This window comes from Taudactylus pleione, unplaced genomic scaffold (genome assembly GCF_031769625.1).
Source record: "Taudactylus pleione unplaced genomic scaffold, aTauple2 ptg000871l, whole genome shotgun sequence".
Lineage (NCBI taxonomy): Eukaryota > Metazoa > Chordata > Amphibia > Anura > Myobatrachidae > Taudactylus > Taudactylus pleione.
In genome coordinates, this window is record NW_028285273.1 from 425,417 (window position 1) to 445,978 (window position 20,562).

Genomic DNA, 20,562 nt, shown 5'->3' on the forward strand with positions numbered 1-20,562 from the left:
ACTAGGTAATTGATGAGAAGGGTGTATCAGCACAGGTGTCTGCAATCATCAATTAAGAGGGAAGTCCAGGAGCAGAGCATTTTGTACCTAATGGAACGGGTCATGTTGGAGGGTCTGCAAAGGGTTGCCTTCTGCCACTGGCAATCACAGTGACATCATATACAGTAGATGTAAACAATCCGGAGCATTATCTACAGCACTATACAAACTCCTGCAGGCTCTGGGACTAATGTATGTGCACCTTCCAGCTCATAATTTGGGTTTGAACCCTAGAGACATTTTATTGTACTGAAATAGTTTATACTGCAGTATACAAACATTATTAAAGTTATTTAGTTCCACTGACAAGTGATAGAAGTTGTGCTGTATAGTACAGTATATTGGCATATTGAAAAATAGTGTAATGTATGTTATGTTATAAGGTGTTGGATAAATTGGTGGACATGCAATGTAACGAAATAGTAAAGATAATTTATTTGTGTTGAATTATAAATTTATATTTAATACCTGTGGCTGACTTAAATCTTGAGACTAAGGCCCTCATTCAGAGCCGTACGCTGTGAGCAGAGCGCACGCTCTGAATGAGGGCCGCCCTCCATAAAAATGGAGCGTCCTCCTGGATGCTCGTATAGCTGTGGGTCACCACCCACAGCCTATACGAGCGTGCAGTTTGATGGCCGCGATGGTCGTGACCATCGCGACCATCAAAACTGCGAGCCGGAGCCTGCGGTTGAGGTTTTCAACCGCAAGCCCCGGAGTGATTTTGGCTCTATCAGAGCCAAAATCACTCCCACTGACATCACTAGTGATGTCAGTGGGCCGGCTTCTGACGGGAGGCGTTCCCATGGGAAGATGTCGTAGACCGTACGGCCGCCTCTGAATAAGGTCCTAAGATCTATATAGTAGGGGAACTTGCCTCTCTGAAGAGAATTACCACTGTTCCAAACCTGTAAAGTTACCAGAGCTACAGTATTGCGGGCTCTTGGGGATCACCATACAGATGCAACTGGTAGCCTCCCACGGCGGAAAACATCGGGACACGTGTACAGTGTGTGGCAGAGGCATGCGCAAGGGTAAAACATCTGGACACGTGTACAGTGCGTGGTGGAGGCATGTGTAGAGGTAAAACATCAGGACACGTGTACAGTGCATGGCAGAGTCATGCGCAAGGGTAAAACATCGGGACACTTGTACAGTGCGTGGCAGAGGCATGCGCAGAAGTAAAACATCGGGACACGTGTACAGTGCGTGGCAGATTCATGCGCAAGGGTAAAACATCTGGACAGGTGTACAGTGCGTGGGAGGGTCATGTGCAGAGGTAAAACATCGGGACACATGTACAGTGTGTGGCAGAGGCATGTGTAGAGGTAAAACATCGGGACACGTGTACAGTGTGTGGCAGAGGCATGTGTAGAGGTAAAACATCGGGACAGGTGTACAGTGTGTGGCAGAGGCATGCGCAAGGGTAAAACATCAGGACACATGTACAGTGCGTGGCAGAGGCATGTGCAGAGGTAAAACATCGGGACACGTGTACAGTGCGTGGCGGAGGCATGCGCAAGGGTAAAACATCGGTACACGTGTACAGTGCGTGGGAGAGGCATGTACAGAGGTAAAACATCGGGACACGTGTACAGTGCGTGGCAGAGGCATGCGCAAGGGTAATTTTGTCCTGTCACTGTGTGTGACTGTGGTGTGTGTGGGGAGTGGTTATACAGAGGGTATGCAGTCGGGAAGCCGGCGGACCTAATCCCGACAACCGGCTTCCCGACTGCTTAATCCTGGTGAGGGTTAAATGACAGAGGCCTGTCATTTTATCGACGCCAGGAGACCGACGCCCGGCATCCCGATCAAAGTGATGCCGGGCGCCGAGCGCGGACAGACGTGGGTGGGTTGCTGGAGGGTTAGGTTTAGGGCTCCTGGGGTGGACTTAGGGTTAGGCACCCCCCTGGGAGGTTAGGGTTAGGCTAGGGGGAGGGAGGGTTAGGGTTAGGCACCCCCCCGGGGGACTTAGGTTTAGGCGGCGGTGAAGGGGAGATTAGGGTTAGGCACTGGGGGGAAGGTTAGGGTTAGGCACCCCTAAGGCAATGTTAGGGTTAGGGGTAGAATTAGGTTAGTGAATACTTACCTAGGGACGATCGGGATTTTCATCCTTGTCGGGCTGCCACTGTCGGGATTTGAACCACCCGCCAGGGGACCAGCAGTAAATCATACCGATTCCATAGAGAGGTAGTGTAGACATGTGATTTTTTTTTCTTCTTGTTTTGTATATGTCCAGGGAGGGGAAGAGGAGGATGTCTAGGGCTGGGGAGGTGCAGGGAGAGAGTGAGACTGAGAAAGTGGCTACTGAGGAACAACTTGATGTTGTGAATGATGATGTGTCCACCCAGCGGAGGAAGACCAAAACTGTGTGGAACGTCGCTTCTATCATACTTGCCGACAATTTACTATTCCTTCCTGGGTAAAGCCTGGGGAGATGAAGCAGGTAGGCGGAGTTGGGGGGTGGGGCAGCCGCATTGTGTCATTAAGCCCCGCCCCCTCGTGGGAATTCTGCGCGATTATGCGTATTTAAACTAGGGGCGTGGCTAAATGACATAATTCTCATGGAAACGCATCATAAGGCCCCGCCCTCAATGCTCAGAACCGCCGATCCCCGGTAATATTCTCCCCATTCTGCCCACTTCAGGGGGGGGGGTTTACCTGAAAAATCGGGAGCCTCCCACGAAAACCGGGAAGGTAGGCATGTATGTTCTATGTGGTGAAAAACAGCTATTTGGAAGGAGGGTGTGCAGGCTGTGAATGCTGAGGGACATGTCTGTCGCAGTGAGGAGAACTCAGGATCAGGCTCTCCATACCAGGCCGACTACCTGGATTATAAAGAGCCGTTGAAGAGCATTATCCCACCTGAGGTCATCGCCTGCTTGCACGTGTGTGACACCGATGCCCCCTGGTGGCCTGGTGAGTGTATATGTTGTGGTAAATAAATACTGCTTGTAATGTATGTTTTATATAAGAACTTCTACTCACAAAAAAACAGCCATACTCTACTCGTATAAAGTATAATTATTACACTGCTGCCTGTTTTGTGTTTCTTAATTATGGATGGCACACTTCTAAATAATGCCGCAGCATTATCATTGCATCGGCATGTATGGGCTAATATTGTTGTTACACCTCTAGAACTTTTCAGTTCTTCTACTTTTAACATTTTTCAAATTTAATTTGCACCCTTGTCCACGTCACCAAGAGTCACCACTCCTACATACTCTACCAGGCAGATTTGTAACACTTGCTGGTAAACATTAACCACAATACGTATATGTACAGTATGCTTTGGAATCCTAAAAAAAGCCTGTTTACCTTTAAATAAAAAGCATGGCATGTATACTGACAAAGCAGTTTTAGTAATGTTTTATATTTTTTTACATTATTTACAGCATAACCCTTCCATCAGAGAGACAGGCCAGGAGCCAGCCACAGGATGAGGAGGAAGAGGAGGTTGGTAATTTCACAAATGGTCTTTGTCCATCGTACAATAATCCAATATTGTTTTGTGATTATCGGGATGTTTGTTTTGTGGATCCATCATCTTCGCCACTTTCAAGGCGCCGTCAATGTCTGCCACCTGCCGAGTCACCAACGATGTCCCTGTTGGCCTCATCTGGGGAGACTTCAGGCCCTCGTTCCCCAACATCTTGTTGGTGAGTCTGTGATAAAAATAAAAACCATTAACATTGCACACTGCACAATTAAGGGCCTACACTACCACACTAACAAGCTTTGTACAGGACACATTGCAAGATCATGAAAATGGAGGCATATTAAAAATAGCTGGAGCCGAGAGTTGACCAGCTTACTTTCCCTAACTGCCCTCAAGAAGACAGAAAGCAGCAGGCATGGGGAGAATTATGGAGCAGGGACAGAGGTTCTCCCATCATGCTGTGTCAATCTTTAATCAGGATACCGACAACTTTTTAGGGGGTCATAGGTGATTCAGTGCAATTTGTTTTTATAATTTAAAGCAGACAGACTTCAAAGTATGACATTGATGAGTCTTACACTAAATGTGGTGGAAGAGATTTTTGGCAAAATGGAGGCTATAATGTAGGCTTTGCCCACTCTGGAGATATTTGTAACTAAACACCAGTTTTTTTCCACTTAGTTAATGGGCAAACTTAGCGTAATACTGTTTGGACATTGCAAGTTTTATTGAACCAACAATACTTACCCACTGCTCTGCCATGGGCTCTGGGGACAATCATCCAGAAAATGTGGATCCAGCCTCTGATGTGGAACCTGTACAGACAGGAGAGGAGATGTATACACTATGAATGTCTCCCATTACAGACCCAATGCCATCCACCCCCGCAGTACAAACTCTGCAACCACAAATAATCCCTAGCCCTCCGCCTGCCCAGCCAGACATTATCTTTTACCAATCGCTGTTAGATTTTCAAACATAACAACTTTCCCTCTTTACAACCCAAGCGCGACAACTCTCTAATCTTAATAAGAGCGCACACAGGCGGAATCGCAGCTTAACCAATCTCCAGGCTGAAGTTTGTATAACATCAAACAGCCTAGAACAAATTAGGGAATCCAATATTAGCCTCCATGACACATTCCTACTGGAATCACAGGCTACCCCTGTCACTACACCACCCAGGCAGGCATCCCGCACCAGAGGTGGCTTCCAACATCCCAGGTCTGGCAGGGGTGCATCTAAGGGACGTCTTTTGTTAAAAAAAAAAAAAAAGTTAATACACGTTGCAAAGTTCAAAAATGTACATATGTTTTAAAACATGAGAAAAAGTCTATTTATGTATGTGCATGCGCAACTTCATGACAAGCTGCGAAGAGGCAAGGCAGCAGGTGACAACTCCTCTTATTCCGAAAAGCTGTGTCCGCAAAAAGAGCTGCTTTATGGAAGTGATAATTAAGTATAAGAGGTATAATGAATGCCTCCAATACTTGGATTGATTCTGCGGTGAGTTCAATCCTTAATTATAACAGGGGATATTTTACTCTTAATAAATTTGGACTGACCGCATTTCCCATTAGGGGTATGGGAAAAGCGGTCAGCATGCGCCGGGCAGAACTTTGACCAAGGGAGTCTGTTCTGGGCCTTCCACTGGATGGATTTGGACATCATCACATAATTTGGACAAAAAATTCACAGAGTGGTAACATTGTACCCCAGAAGTCCTACTAGGAAGCTGAGCTCCCGGTCGGACCTCCCGTTGGTGTATGCTGGGCAGAACTTTGACCCTGGCACGCTGGGCAGAACTTTGACCCGGAGAGCCTGATCTGGGCCTCCAACTGGATGGATTTGTATGAAAACTTCAAAGAGGGATGGCAATTGGTCTGGGATGCCTAATGAACAGGTTGTGGTCCCGGTCGGACCTCATGGCGGAGTGCACTGCGAAGAACTTTGACCCGGGGAGCCTGTTCAGGGTCTTACACTGGATGGATGTGGACTAAATCACATAATAAAACTTAATAACTTGAAGATTTAAACCCGGACAATGCTGGGTACTTCAGCTAGTGACTCTATGGCCCGTATTCAATTTGAGCCGAGCTGCGATACTTTTCACTTCCCGAACTTTTCGCCTACATTGCGTGTTTTGCAGGTGGAAAAGTATCGCGCAAGTACCCGCGTATCTCCGTATTCAATTTGAAAGTAGGTGAAAACGGGACCCGGGAAACTTAAACAAGCGGAAAGTAATGTCAGTTTTGGGGAAATCAGCCTGACACCCCCCAAAAGATGCTCTGACATGGGGGTTTCCCTATGATACCCCCCAATTTGGCTTGCTGAAGGTATTTGGTGTTTTTAAATGGGCTCAATAGCTGCTAAATAGCGTTTTTGTATAAGTGGTGCAGAATAGTATTCAGGAGAATTTTTTGCAGAAAATAACTTATCCCAGCAAATTTGGGGTACATGAAAATGGGGGCCAGCATATTTTAAAGTTGCTAAAGTTAAGTTTTAAACATTTTTAAAAATCCACCTTCCGCAAGCACCTGCAATGAAAAAAACACCTGGGGTATACTTGGGGACCCCCCCAGAGTCAAGTTCACTGGTTTTTAACTTTGTCCCCCAACATTTTTTTTCGTCCTCAAATTCAAAGTGATTTTTTGGGGTGTCATTAAGTGTTTTTTTTATTTATTTTGACACAGTTTACCTTTGGGGGGCTGTACGGGGGTTCCCACAATGTTGAACCCCAAAATCCCAATTCTGTACTTTTTTCCGCCTGCTATTCATAGGCGAAACTTTTCCGCCTATTACATTGCATTGAGTTTCTGCCTAGGCCAAAAGTCTTCCAAATTGAATACGGAGTATAATAAAAACAGCCGAAAATTAAATCATCGGCGAAAAGTTTCCGCCAAAAACACGCCTCAAATTGAATACGGCCCTATAAGTCTGATCAAATAACTTACCTGTAAACATGGCTTGCTGGGTGTTGCTTGGCAAGCTCTTTTTCGGGATGTAAGTTAGGTGCTGTCTGGTTGGCACCCTCAGGCTAGTTGGCACTTTTGCAGTATTCATCCGGTCCTATTTCAAATATTCTGTTTTTACTGACCTCACTTCAACTCATCAGCACATATATAATAGCACATATTATAATTGATATGGCTTCATAAGTCCAATCAAATAACTTACTTGAAAATCTTGTATGTTGGATGATGGCTGGTTGGCCATCTTGCTAGATGGTGGCTGGTCAGCACTCTGGCAGGATGCTGGCTGGGAGCACTAAGAAAAAGTTAAAATATAACTTTTTTTTTTTTAAATCTCCATCCGGCCTTCTATCCCATCTTTATGTAACTCTCCTCCCTATAACACATCAGCACTAGTCCTAACATATATTCTATATTGCTTTATAAGTCTGATGAAGTAACTTACTGTAAGGTCTTGCATGCTGGGTGTTGCCTGGCTCTGGCAGAATGTTGGTTGGGTGCTGGCTGGTTGGCACTCTTGCAGGATGTGCAGGATGAACTTGCAGGGGTCTCTTACTGGGAGGGTGACACTGACATGCTCTTGTTTGCCTCCTCTTCCTCCTCAGTCCGCCATTACTCATCCATATACATATTGTTGCTCTGTTACTGTGCCCAGACACGGCCACTTCTCACCGAGCGACCGCGATGCTATCGTCGCAGCATCCTGTGCATCTGAATTACGCACCATTGCCCTTTGCAGATATTTCCAGATGTCTCCTAAGTCAGTTGGAGTGAGCTCGTTGTACGATATGAAGTCTTTCATAGCTGTAATGTGCCTCACAACTGCCCCAATATCTGCAAATAGGTGCATAGCTTCTGCTGCTTTGGATAACATAGTCTTTAGAAGATGTTTCCTTGCTAGGGTTAGATAAATGGAATGTATGTATCTTATGTCCCAGCACTCGCTTCCTTCCTCCAGGGCGATGGTCTTGCAGCCCAGGTGTGGAAGGCACTGGGAGAAGCAGACCACTGCAGCCGATACGAGTTCCGTGTTGTAGCTCTGGAGCTTCACCATTAGTGAGCAGCAATGTTCCCTAACAAGTCTGGTGACAGGACTAAATGGAAACACTCTGCACCACTGAACCAGCTCGCCAAACAGCCTGGTTGCATGGATTTGGATGACTTGGTTTTCATAACAGAGAAATCTTGTGATGAGGCTAAGGAGTTCATATTTGGTATTTTGCAGAAAGGTTTTGCTTTTATGCAGTTGAACAACAGCCAGTAGAGTCTTCAGGACCACGGGGACCGATGTCTCATTTCCTTTTTCCTTTAGCTCTCGCACAAGTTGTTTTGTAAATGCCTTTCTGAATTTCATCGCCATGTTGGGAAAGGTCTTTATGAAATTTTCAATGCACACTAAAACCTTCAGGCGAGTATGGATATCAACACCATCCATCGTGCGTAATAAGTCATTGAGGATAACTTTACGTATGTCTGCAGGTAGAGTGTTTGGAGATGCCACGAGAGCTGCACAAATTGTGACACTGGTCTGTTTGTTTGCTAAATCAGGTGAGTCACACAGTGGTCTAATAAGACCCACAATTTCTCTGCACATCCCGGTCCGCACAACATTTCCAAAAAAGTCGTCAGCACTTTCATTCTCATTAGGGAAACTATCAGATGGAATTTTCTCATATATTGCTTGGGGGCCATAAGTAATGAGTCTTACACTGGGTTCCTGGTCCATGCTGCTCACATCACCGCTGGAAGGTGCAAGGCTCTGCAGATGGTCAGTCAGTAAAGATCTCACTTGTTCTATGGTGGTGGCGATTATTTCTATGACCTCAGGACATTCCCAGTTCTGTGTTTCCCAGTTGGCGAGGATAGCGCAGGCTCTTGTGCACAATTGTCTAATATTGGGCTCTTTCATAGCATCACGTCCAAAGCCAACAGCGATATTATTAAGGAAGATGGAAAGAATCCTTTGGGTGCCAGGATGAGATAAAGTTTCCATGTCTGTACATATCTGAGATAACAAATATACCTTTTGCATGAAGGGCACGGTGGGATAGGATATTATTGCGGCCAGGGTGGTATATGCAGATAATGGCCGGGCGTAGCAGGAGCACGTCTGAACAGAAGTCACAAGCTCCTCAATGGTGGTCTCCATGTGGTCCTTGGCTATGTAGAAAAGCAGTTTGCTGGCAGAAAGCCAAACGCACTCACTGTTTACACCCTCTGCCTCCGTCATTGCCTTTACCACAACTGGTATAATAGTTTTAAATAAGCTGCTCACGTCCATTCTCACCTCTAACACATGGCAAATAAAATCCAAGACCATGTGTCTATCAGTAATGGCCAAGCGATGCAGCTTCTTTCTGAGGACATTTTTTATCATGCCGATTTTATGCACAAGGCTTCCCAATGGCATCCTGGCGATGATCTCAGGCAGGTATCTTTTTATCACAGGTGAGTAGAGAAGCTTCAGTTCTTGGATGACACATTCCCTGGAGGGCGGCATTATAGTAAATTTTTGTACTATGGTCTCATTCCTTATTTTAAATCTGGAGATAAGACCAAGGTGCCTAAAGGGGCAGTGATCTGTGTGCCAGGTCAAAAGTTGTTATTCTGGCCTTACCCGAAGATGGTATTCAAGTTCTTCATCCGAAGATGGTATCAGAGTCCTTATTGGAAGTCAGAATCCAAAGTCGTTCAGTATACAAAGTCAAATTGAGCAGAAATCGCTCACAGTATCAATGTGGAACAAAGTGTCACCACAAAGTGGCTGGCATTAGCTGGGCATCCTTTATGTAGGGCAGTGGGATTGTGACATCACAGACATGCAAGTGACAGTTCGGAATGTCTGCAGGGTAGTTGGATTGTGACATCATTGTCATGCAGGTGGCAGTTAGGAATGCCTGCAGGGTAGTGGGATTGTGATATCACAGACAGGCAGGTGGCAGATTGGGATGGCTGCAGGACCTTTTCTTAGGAAAGGGAGTAATGCAATGATAAAAGCTATAGGGGGAAATATATCAAGCTTTGGGGAGAGATAAAGTACCAACCAATCAGCATCTGCCATTTTTCAAACTCAGAAGCTGATTGGTTGGTAATTTATCTCTCTCCAAGCTTTGACAAATCTACCCCCTAATCTTATAACTCCCATTATAAGATAAGATATACTTCCTATCACTACCTGTGTGTGCTGTTAGAAGTAACAGTATCAGGATGATGTGCCTCAGGATAAGGCACATCATCCCCCCTGCGGGGGGCTCAGCGTTAGGTTAGGTTTAGGTACTAATGGGGGGAGGTTAGGGTTAGGCACTAGGGGAGAGGTTAAGCACCCCTAAGGGAGAGTTAGGGGTAGGGAGGGAGAGGGGAGGGTTAGGGGGGGGAGAGGGGAGGGTTAGAGATACTTACCTCCGCTGTCGTGATTCCGTCCTGCCGAGCTAGCCTTGTCGGGATTTGAACTGGCGGCTAAACAGCTGGCATAACAATCCCATTCCCATAATATTATTATTATTATTATCTATAGGAATTTTAGATCATTTCATTAGATATGCAATAACATTCCTATAGGTGTTGTCTCACACATATTAGCAAAGTGGTATAATATCAGTGTGACGTACAGTGTATGTGTGAGTAGTGTGACACTGACAAATTAGTAAACTTGTTATTGGCCAATATTGATCATTTCCAAATGTAAATAGACCTATTACTGCTATTGCATCATCTGTGTATTTTCATTATTTAATTTCCTTCTTATAAATCTTGAATAGCCCTAATCAGATTGGGTCATTTGCCTTTTATATAAGTGACTAACTATTCCGGAGAGGTAAAGTAATACACAGGTGTATGAGCCAGCAACTATTCTTAGGGCCAGGTTTAATTAGCCACGGACAAGGTGCCACGACTTAAGGGAGTCTGGACCAATCACAGCTAGTTTTGCATTTCATCATCCAGTCACCTGATTGGTTCCATTTCAGTGCACACAAATCATCAGCATGGATTACAGAGGATATCTGGCGCTCAGCCATACAGCACGCTGTAACGTAACCTGCTTCATATTAACAGTACCGCGCCAATGTGCACGATTGTTTATATGGTGCATTATGCTTATTAACTACTATTTTGTAATACCATTGTGATAATGAGCATCCTGCATAAGAAGTTATATAATATCACGGGACAGCAAATCTCTTACCTAAATGTTGGTAATTATTTCCTGTTTTAAAATTCTCAACAACTAAAATAAATTAATAATGTGGGATATCAAATACTTCACATCCCTATAGGGAAAAATGGGCTAAAAATCAGTGCTCACCATAATCAAAAAGTATGAGGTAATGTTTAATATTATGAAAGATAATGGTCTGTGTAATATTTAGAATATTTGTCATTTTCTCAAACATGCACAAATTATATATATATATACTGGTGGCCAAACTTGCGGACACATTTTGAAGTTTTAAGGTTTTTCACCTTTGAATGCTTATAAAAACTGTTTCACTTCACCCAGTGCAATGATTCATATATCAAATGACAGGAAATTTAGTGCTGAATTCAACACAATAAAAAGAGGTCAAATATTTGCATTACAAGGGAAGTTATGCTACTTTCAGGCAGACAAAGAAGCACAGATGCGTGAGATTCAAAAAGCGGATTGTAGCAACAGCTACTACCAGCCAATCAGAATCGTCGTTCTGAGGACCAATCAGCTGTTATTTATGAGCAGGTGCGAGGTCATGTTCAGAGGTGGGAAAGGTCAGTTCAGCTGTTTCATTTTGCAGAATAAAGTTGGTTACTGAAGTGTAATTACTGTTGGATGTTTGTGTGTATTGTTTAGTGCTATTGACGGTGTAAAAAATAAATACAACAATGTCGTCCAGGCAAAGTGGTGACTGGTCAGCCAGGAGGAGATCCAGGATTGTGGTGTTACATGAAAATGGTCTTTCGTATGCAGCAATTGCGAGAGAAGTTGGTGGGAATGTGACAACATCAGGAGTACGAAAGTTTTGTTTACGCTATCAGGAAACACAATCTATACAAAACAAAGAAGGAAAAGGCCAGAAAAAGTGCACAACAGCTGTTGATGATAGGAGAATAAAACTAATTTGCGTCAGGGACAGATGGATGTCATCTGCGGTCATTAGCAGTGACCTGAGTGCAACTGGTGTTTTTGTCAGTGCAAGAACGGTACGGAGAAGACTAACGGAGGTTGGCCTAAAAGGTAGGATTCCCCAAAAAAAGCCATTGCTGAATAAAAAGCAGCGGCAGAAATGAATACAGTGGGCAAAAGAACACATTACATGGACAGAAGGTCAGTGGAAACAAGTGCTATGGAGTGACGAAACTAAGATATCAATATTAGCCAGTGATGGGAGAAAATATCGGAGACATCGCATCGGGGAAGAGGTACATCCATATTGCATTCAAGTGACAACAAAGAATCCTACAAGTGTTATGATCTGGGCATGTATGACAGCAGTTGCTGTAGGCCGCCTTTATGTCATAGATGGCACAACAGCAGAACGTACATTGACACCATCCTACAACCAAACTTCTACCTTCTATCAGGGATCTTTTTCCAGATAATGTCCCATTTTTTTCCTATCAGGATTCAGCTCCCTGCCACACTGCACGGACATGCAAACAGTGATTCATGGATAATGACATACAGGTGCTGGGATGGCCAGGAAACAGCCCAGACCTGAACGCCAAATAACATTTGTGGTTCTATTTGAAAAAACTGGTACATCTGAGGCGTCCGTCCAATAAAAGACAATTAATTGAGGCTATGATTATCTCATGGCACCACATAATAAAGAAGGAAGAGCTCCAAACACTGGTTGGCTCAATGCCACGTCGCTGTGCTGCTGTCTTGAAAAATAAAGGATACCCAACGAAATACTGATAGGACAGTAACATCATAAGTACACAGGGATTTTCACCCTAAGTGTTGTTTTCACTGCACAACTTCCCTTGTAATGCAAATATTTGACCTCTGTTTACTGTGTTTAATTCAGCATTAAATTTCCTTTCATTTGATATATGAATCATTGCACTACATGAAGTGTAACAGTTTTTATAAGCATTCGAAGTTGAAAACATTAAAATTTCAAAAAGTGTCCGCAATTGTGGCCACCACTGTATATATGTATATATGGGCGGCACCCTCAGTGTATAAGAAAAAAATAAGAGAGGATTCCCAGCCTCTTGCTCGTTCGACGTTTCAAATTTGAATAAATTTAAAACGTTGAACGAGCAAGAGGCTGGGAATCCTCTCTTATTTTTTTCTTATACACTGAGGGCCTGATTCAGAGCTGAACGCTCTGACCAGAGCGCTCGCTCTGAATCAGGGCCCTCCTCCATGAAAATGGAGCGTCCTCCTGGACGCTCGTATAGCTGTGGGTCACCACCCACAGCATATACGAGCGTCCAAAAAGATGGTCGCGATGGTCTTGACCATCGCGACCATCGGACTTGCGACGGAGACCCAGCGGTAGGGTCTCCCTGCCACAAGCCCTGGAGTGATTTTGGCTCTATCAGAGCCAAAATCACTCCCACTGACATCACTAGTGATGTCAGTGGGGCCGGCTCCAGACTGTAGGCGTTCCCATGGGAACGCCTCCGTCTGGCAGGCACGCCCCCCGGCACGCCCACCAAAGGGGGCGTGCTGTCAATCAACATTGACAACACGCCCCCTTTGGTGTGAGACCCGGAGCGATGGAAAGCCCGTCGCTCGTCGGGTCTCGCGCATGCGCACGACTGAGCTCCCTCCATCGTGCGCATGCGCAGTGGGGAACATCGACCCGCTTGCGAGCGTACTGCCGCTCACGAGCGGATCTGAATGACCCCCAGAGAGTGCCGCCTATATCTACGTGTTTGTACTTTGGATATCCATTTGGGGAAGGCACCCAGGACTTTTCTATTAATTACAGCGGGAGTGCCGAGCGTGTTTGGGAGGCTACATATATATATATATATATATATTTTATATAAAGGTTTCCTCCCACTATCTAATTAAATTGTATACTGGTAGGTTAATGGGCTTCGAAGAAAAAAATAGTTCTGCATGTGTTGGATGATCGTTATTGAATATCCAACACATACATTAACCTATAACTACCCGCGATAAACAGGCTAACATGGTCAAAACATGTATCCCGGTTTCCCCGGGCGACAGTCGATGACGACCATTCGTGCCCGTGCATCGACCATCGTTTGGAGGGGCATTGAAGTGAAGGATTTAAATGATAAGAATGTGTGTATGCTTTAGTGTTATGCGTGTACAACTGTACATGTACATTTGGTAGGGACTATAGATTGGAAGCTCCACTGGGGCAAGGACTGATGTGTATGGGCAATTGTTCTTTGTACAGCGCTGCGGAATAGGTGTGCACTATATAACTAGCTAGTAATAATAATATACATGTATAGGCATATTATAGATGTAGTATGCCGATATTGGGGGTGATTCAGAGGCAAGACGTCCACCGGCTGTGTCAGTAACCTGCCAATATGCGCTCATAAACACACTATCAGAGTGACTATGGCCGCCGGTCTAAGTGCAACTACGTATCTAGACACGGATCCAGACGCAACTGGTGGCCTCCTACGGTGGAAAACATCGGGACACGTGTACAGTGCGTGGCAGAGGCATGCACAGAGGTAAAACATCGGGACACATGTACAGTGCGTGGCCGAGGCATGTGCAGAGGTAAAACATCGGGACACGTGTACAGTGCATGGCGGAGGCATGTGCAGAGGTAAAACATCGGGACACGTGTACAGTGCATGGCGGAGGCATGTGCAGAGGTAAAACATCGGGACACGTGTACAGTTGGGAGAGAGGAGTTGTTGGAAGGGATTTGCAGGAGTTTGGTTGGAGATTGCTGCTTGTGGTGTGTAAGTAGTTTTGCGCATTTACTTGTTGTCTTTTTTTTCTCTCTTCATCGTTTATTTAATTTTGTCCTGTCACTGTGTGTGACTGTGGTGTGTGTGGTGAGTGGCTATAGAGAGTGTATGCAGTTGGGAAGCCGGAGGACCTAATCCCGACAACCGGCTTCCCGAATGCTTAATCCCGGCGAGGGTTAAATGCCAGACGCCTGTCATTTTTTCCGAGACCGGCGCCCGGCATCCCGATTAAAGTGATGCCGGGTGCCGAGCGTGGACAACGCAAGGGGGGGGGGGAGGGTTAGGTAAAGGGCTCCCGGGGGGGACTTAGGGTTAGGCACCCCCGGGAGGTTAGGGTCAGGCTAGGGGGAGGGAGAGTTAGGGTTAGGCACCCCCGGGGGGACTTAGGTTCAGGCGGCGGGGAAGGGGGGATTAGGTTTAGGCACTAGGGGGGAAGATTAGGGTTAGGCACCCCTAAGAGAGCGTTAGGGGTAGAATTAGGTTAGTGAATACTTACCTAGGGACGATCGGGATTTTCATCCTTGTCGGGCTGCCGCTGTCGGGATTTGAACCACCCGCCAGGGGTCCAGCGGTAAATCACACCGATTCCATAGAGATGTAGTGTAGACATGTTTTTTTTTTCTTCTTGTTTTGTATATGTCCAGGGAGGGGAAGAGGAGGATGTCTAGGGCTGGGGAGGTACAGGGAGAGAGTGAGACTGAGAAAGTGGCTACTGAGGAACAACTTGATGTTGTGAATGATGTGTCCACCCAGCGGAGGAAGACCAAAACTGTGTGGAACGTCTCTTCTATCATACTTCCCGACAATTTACTATTCCTCCCCGGGTAAAGCCTGGGGAGGTGAAGCAGGTAGGCGGAGTTGGGGGTGGGGTGACCGGATCGTGTCATTAAGCCCCACCCCCTCATGGGAATTCAGCGCGATAATGCGTGTTTAAACTAGGGGCGGGGCTAAATGACACAAATCTCATAAACTTGCGTCATTAGGCCCCACCCCCAATGCTCAGAACCGCTGATCCCCGCTAATATTCTCCCCATTCTGCCCACTTCAGGGGGGGTTTACCCGAAAAATCGGGAGCCTCCCACGAAAACCGGGAGGGTAGGCATGTATGCTCTATGTGGTGAAAAACAGCTATTTGGAAGGAGAGTGTGCAGGCTGTGAATGCTGAGGGACATGTCTGTCGCAGTGAGGAGAACTCAGGATCAGGCTCTCCATACCAGGCCGACTACCTGGATTATAAAGAGCCGTTGAAGAGCATTATCCCACCTGAGGTCATCGTCTGCTTGCACGTGTGTGACACCGATGCCCCCTGGTGGCCTGGTGAGTGTATATGTTGTGGTAAATAAATACTGCTTGTAATGTATGTTTTATATAAGAACTTCTACTCACAAAAAAACAGCCATACTCTACTCATATAAAGAATAATTATTACACTGCTGCCTGTTTTGTGCTTCTTAACTATGAATTACACACTTCTAAATAATGCTGCAGCATTATCATTGCACCGGCATGCAGGGACTAAAAATAGGCCCTGGCATTTAAAGCACACAGGCCCACCTCGCGGCAGCACCTGGCTCCTGGCATAGACTCCTCCCCTTACTATTCCTGACTCCTCCCACTTCTTAGTCTGTGCTCTTAGAAATAGAATTTATATTCGAATAACATACAAGTGTACATCATTCTCTGTATTAAAATACACACAACAGAGCTCATTCTGCAGGGGAATTATACATGTGCCATAGTCAGACATATTGGTATTTGATTGGTCTCTGTTAGGTAAAGCTGGCACTTTATTGGTGTAGGTCACAAACAGAGAAACACAGAAGGCATTTTCCAAATTGACCAAGCCCTGGTTTTGCAGTTGTAGAGGATTAGATAATGTTCACTGTAGGATTTTTTTAGGGTGCTGAACACATAGGTGGACACATTTGTACACCCCAAAGCAGAGTCGTAACTGCTCATTTTGGTGCCTTTTGTATATAAAGAGCATTGATGCCACCATCTACAACTGAAGTAAGGAGAGCACGCCCCCAAGGTGCGTGCCAAAAAACCCCCCCACAGTTGTGGTCTCACTGGGAAGGGGCGTGACCACACAATAGTACCCCCAATTCAAATAAGCCACAAAGTAGTGCTCCTTAGTCACATTACACAGTAGTGTCCTTTATTCACGTTACACCACACAGAATCCGTTCATGTTATGCCACACAGTAGTACTCTTTATAAACATTAGGCCACACAGGAAGGAAGAGGTTGGTAACAACCCTGGGGGTCTCTATTGGCCTTCGGGTGGATGATGGGTTATTAGCACAAGTCTTTCAGACCCAGCGGGATGGGGGTATAACTTAGGATCCAGATGGTCATAATACCAGCAGCAGAATCTGGCACTAGGAGGAGCTGCGGTAGGGGACAGTTAGGGGTAGGCTACGGTAGGGGACAATTAGGGGTATGCTGCGGTTGGGGACAGTTAGGGTTAGGCTACGGTAGGGGACAATTAGGGTTAGGCTGCAGTAGGGGACAGTTAGGGTTAGGCTGCGGTAGGGGACAATTAGGGTTAGGCTGCGGTAGGGGACAATTAGGGTTAGGCCGCGGTAGGGGACAGTTAGGGTTAGGCCGCGGTAGGGGACAGTTAGGGTTATGGTGCATAAACACGGTCAGATTTTTCCTCAGATCTGAACGATGACAATTTTAAAAATCATTCAGTCGTTCATATCTGAAGGAAATTCTGACATATCTGACAAGTTTGTCAGATGAACAATGAATGATGCGCATTCCCGCTGGTCAGATAACGATATATGACATCTGATGTGTTTGCAGTCAGACTTGGACGATTCCATTCATTTTAATGCAGTCAGAAATCGTTCAAATCGTAGGTAAAATCGTTCATCTGACACATCTGACCATGTGTATGCTCCTTTAGGCTGTGGTAGGGGACAGTTACCAGTGATCGTGCAGAGCGAGAAAATGTGGTCCCAGGGACCCGCCATTTAAAAAAAATGAGTCCTACCTGTCCATTTGTAGTCCCATCATAATTTATGCTTTAGAGCTCCCCACATGCCACCACACTTCCCCACATACCCCTAGAATGTCTGTCTGATACCCCCAATAGCCTCAGTTTTGTACATGAGATGTCAGCCTTCAGTACCCATTGACAATAATGGGGACTGCTGTCTGCTGTGTAGTTAGTCTTCTGCAGGAGATTTCTGTGACTGTTCTTACATAGCGGTGATACATAAGATTAAACAGAAACTGCGTTATTTTATGAAAAACCATGAACCAATAAAATTTAAATACATTGTAAAAACATACCAAAAAGATTTTCTTCTTGATGTGTGGAGCGGAGTTGGGCACAGGAAGAATCGGGAAGTCAGAGATTATGGGTGGAGGGGAGTTGGGAACAGCTGTAGGAGGCAGGGAGCTGGGGACAGGAGTAGGAGATGGGGAGCTGGGGACAGGAGTAGGAGGTGGGGAGCTGGGGACAGGAGTAGGAGATGGGAAGCTGGGGACAGGAGTAGGAGGTGGAGAGCCGGGGACAGGAAGAATCGGGGAGTCAGAGATTATAGGTGGAGGGGAGCCGGGGACAGGAGGTGGGGAGCCGGGGACAGGAGTAGTAAACAGGGACAGGAAAAGGGGCTGCGTGCCAGGTATTAGATGTGGAGGGAGCCATGTACAGGAGGAGGTGGAGGGGGAGCTAGGGACCACAGGAGTAAGCAGTGACAGGAGAAGGGGCTGGGTACCACTGGATATTAGATGTGGAGAGGAGGTGGGATTAGAGGCAGAAAGATGGGAACTGTGTGGCCAGGCACGCTGCAGTACTCTCATTCACAGCGCTATTCTGTCACTCTGCCCCGCTGTCCAGCCTGCTGCTGGCTTCTGCTCCTCCATGTGAGCCTGATCTCCTGTCCGCAGGGGCGGCGGCAGCAAATTACATTACTTTTAGCACCACCAGACTTTGAATTATTAGCAACACCGCTACTGCTGCGCATTATAACCAAACCCTCACGCACCTAACCAGCCCCGACTCGCTAACGCAGCAACCCCCCGCTACCGCGGCGCTACCCGCTATACACTTACCTGTCCCAGGGTGTGCAGACACACACGCAGTGTCTGGTCCGTGGCACCTTCTGTGTATTGGCATGGGATGGTTAGGGTTAGGCTACGGTAGGGGAACGGTTAGGGTTAGGCAGCAGTAGGGGACGGTTAGGGTTAGGCTACGGTAGTGGATGGTTAGGGTTAGGCTGCAGTAGGGGTTAGTTAGAATACTCACAAAATTTTGTCTAGATTTGTCCGTAAGGATAGTCACTACCGGGATATCGTGTCAGACCCTTTAAGATGGTATCATACTGTACAGTATCTAAATACAATTGTATAATCTGAATTGATGCTGACTAGAAATCACAACAATGTATAGCACATTCATTTCAAATCTAAATTGTAAGATGAACTACATGCACAGTGCAGCTCATTTCCAAGGTATGCAGTCTGCATATCTACATTCATAATGTGGACATGCTGGAGATTGCCATCAGTATGCGGTACGAGTATACCGACAGTTAAAATGCAGGTTAAAGGGGCTCATTTATCAAAATGTAATTGAGGTAAAATCCCTGAAAACACCCGTTCGGGGGTTTACCTCAAATACTAAGTATCCCCCGGATGTATTAAGGAGGGACCGCAGCAGGTATCACTATCTTGGATACCTGCTGTGATCCCTCCATTACCGCTGACAACCGCCTCCCACATAGGTTTCTGTGGGGGATGCGATTCTGCCAAATTTACCAACATCTGGAATGCGATGCATTCAAGATACTGGCCCCGGCAGCTAACTCCATCTGAAGAGGACGTTAGCCACTGTAGCCACCGAAGGGATCCGCCGGAACCCTCCCCGGCTATGGCGGATGTGCAGTCCATGGGACTGAGCATGCGCACCACCCCCTGCACTGGCCGGTAGCTCTCCAGAGACATCGCAGGGATGTGTTCCTTTCGGAGCCCGTGTCCCTGATGATACAGCTGGCCGAAGAGATCGCTTTTTGCAATGCGATCAGGGGCGTTACTGGCATGCCCTGATCACTTTGCAAAAGCGATCCTTGATAAATGGACACAAAAGCTTTTTCACAGTGTTGCCAGTATAACTGTAATCATGCTGCTTTACCAGAATATTTAGCTGTACTGCCAACACCATTAAAATGCTTTAAGCTGCATTTTAACTGCTGGTATATAGACGCTGGCATACTGATGGCTATATCCAGCATGTCCACATTATGAACGTTGAACAAGCGGATGGATCCCGTTTACACACACAGATAATGAATGCTGTTACAACAGTCACAGAGCACCTTGGGCAATAGGTGAACTAGAATTAAACCTAGTGGCATAATGTTCCTCACTCTAAAGGCAGTAGTAGTATTTAGGTATGAAGGTGATTGCTGATTATTACAACTAGTGAAGTCATGTCTGGTCTAAGAAACATAGGAGGCCAATTATATAACTAGAGCTGTCTATATGAAGTTAGCTGGAGCCATAGTTGTTCTTGTTACGAAAATGCTGAAAAAATCTGAATGTTTGGAACTTCTCTTTCATTAACAGCATTGTGACCCATACATCTCACACTGCTAAGGTAATACGCTGTGCAAGTTCCATTACATGACTCACCTACAGTGTGCATTCTTTCATGTCTCCAGTGCACTAAGGGGAAATATAGAGCTTTCAGCTGCTTCTTCTGACAAGCAGACAGGGCTCATGGCATAGGGGCTTCCAGCTTCACATACAGAGAGATGCTACACGCGTGCACCACCCTCCTCCTAACTTCTCCGGGCTCTCAATCTAACAGTGCATTGCTCATGGGAGCTTTCATTACAGAGATGCCACGCCCCTCCCCCGATGCTTATTGGCTGACTCCCTCTGAATGACAGACCTGCCCGGGAGCTCCAGAGACTTCCCTGTGACATCACTGCCCGCCTCCCACCTCCCATTGGACACTGACTGTAGTGCAACCAAGGAGATAAGCTGCTGAGCAGTGTGCATGATCGGCACTGGTCCTGGCTGTAGCTGCACTGTACTTTACGCAACAGGGCCGCACTGCGGTAGCGCTGACGCTCGGGACCCTCCCCGATCTCCAGGTTCCGGGCTCGGCAGACATTTTAGGCTTTATCTACATTCAAAAAAAAAAAAAAATTACATACATCAAGCCTAGACGCCCGTTTATGTTGCATAGCAGGT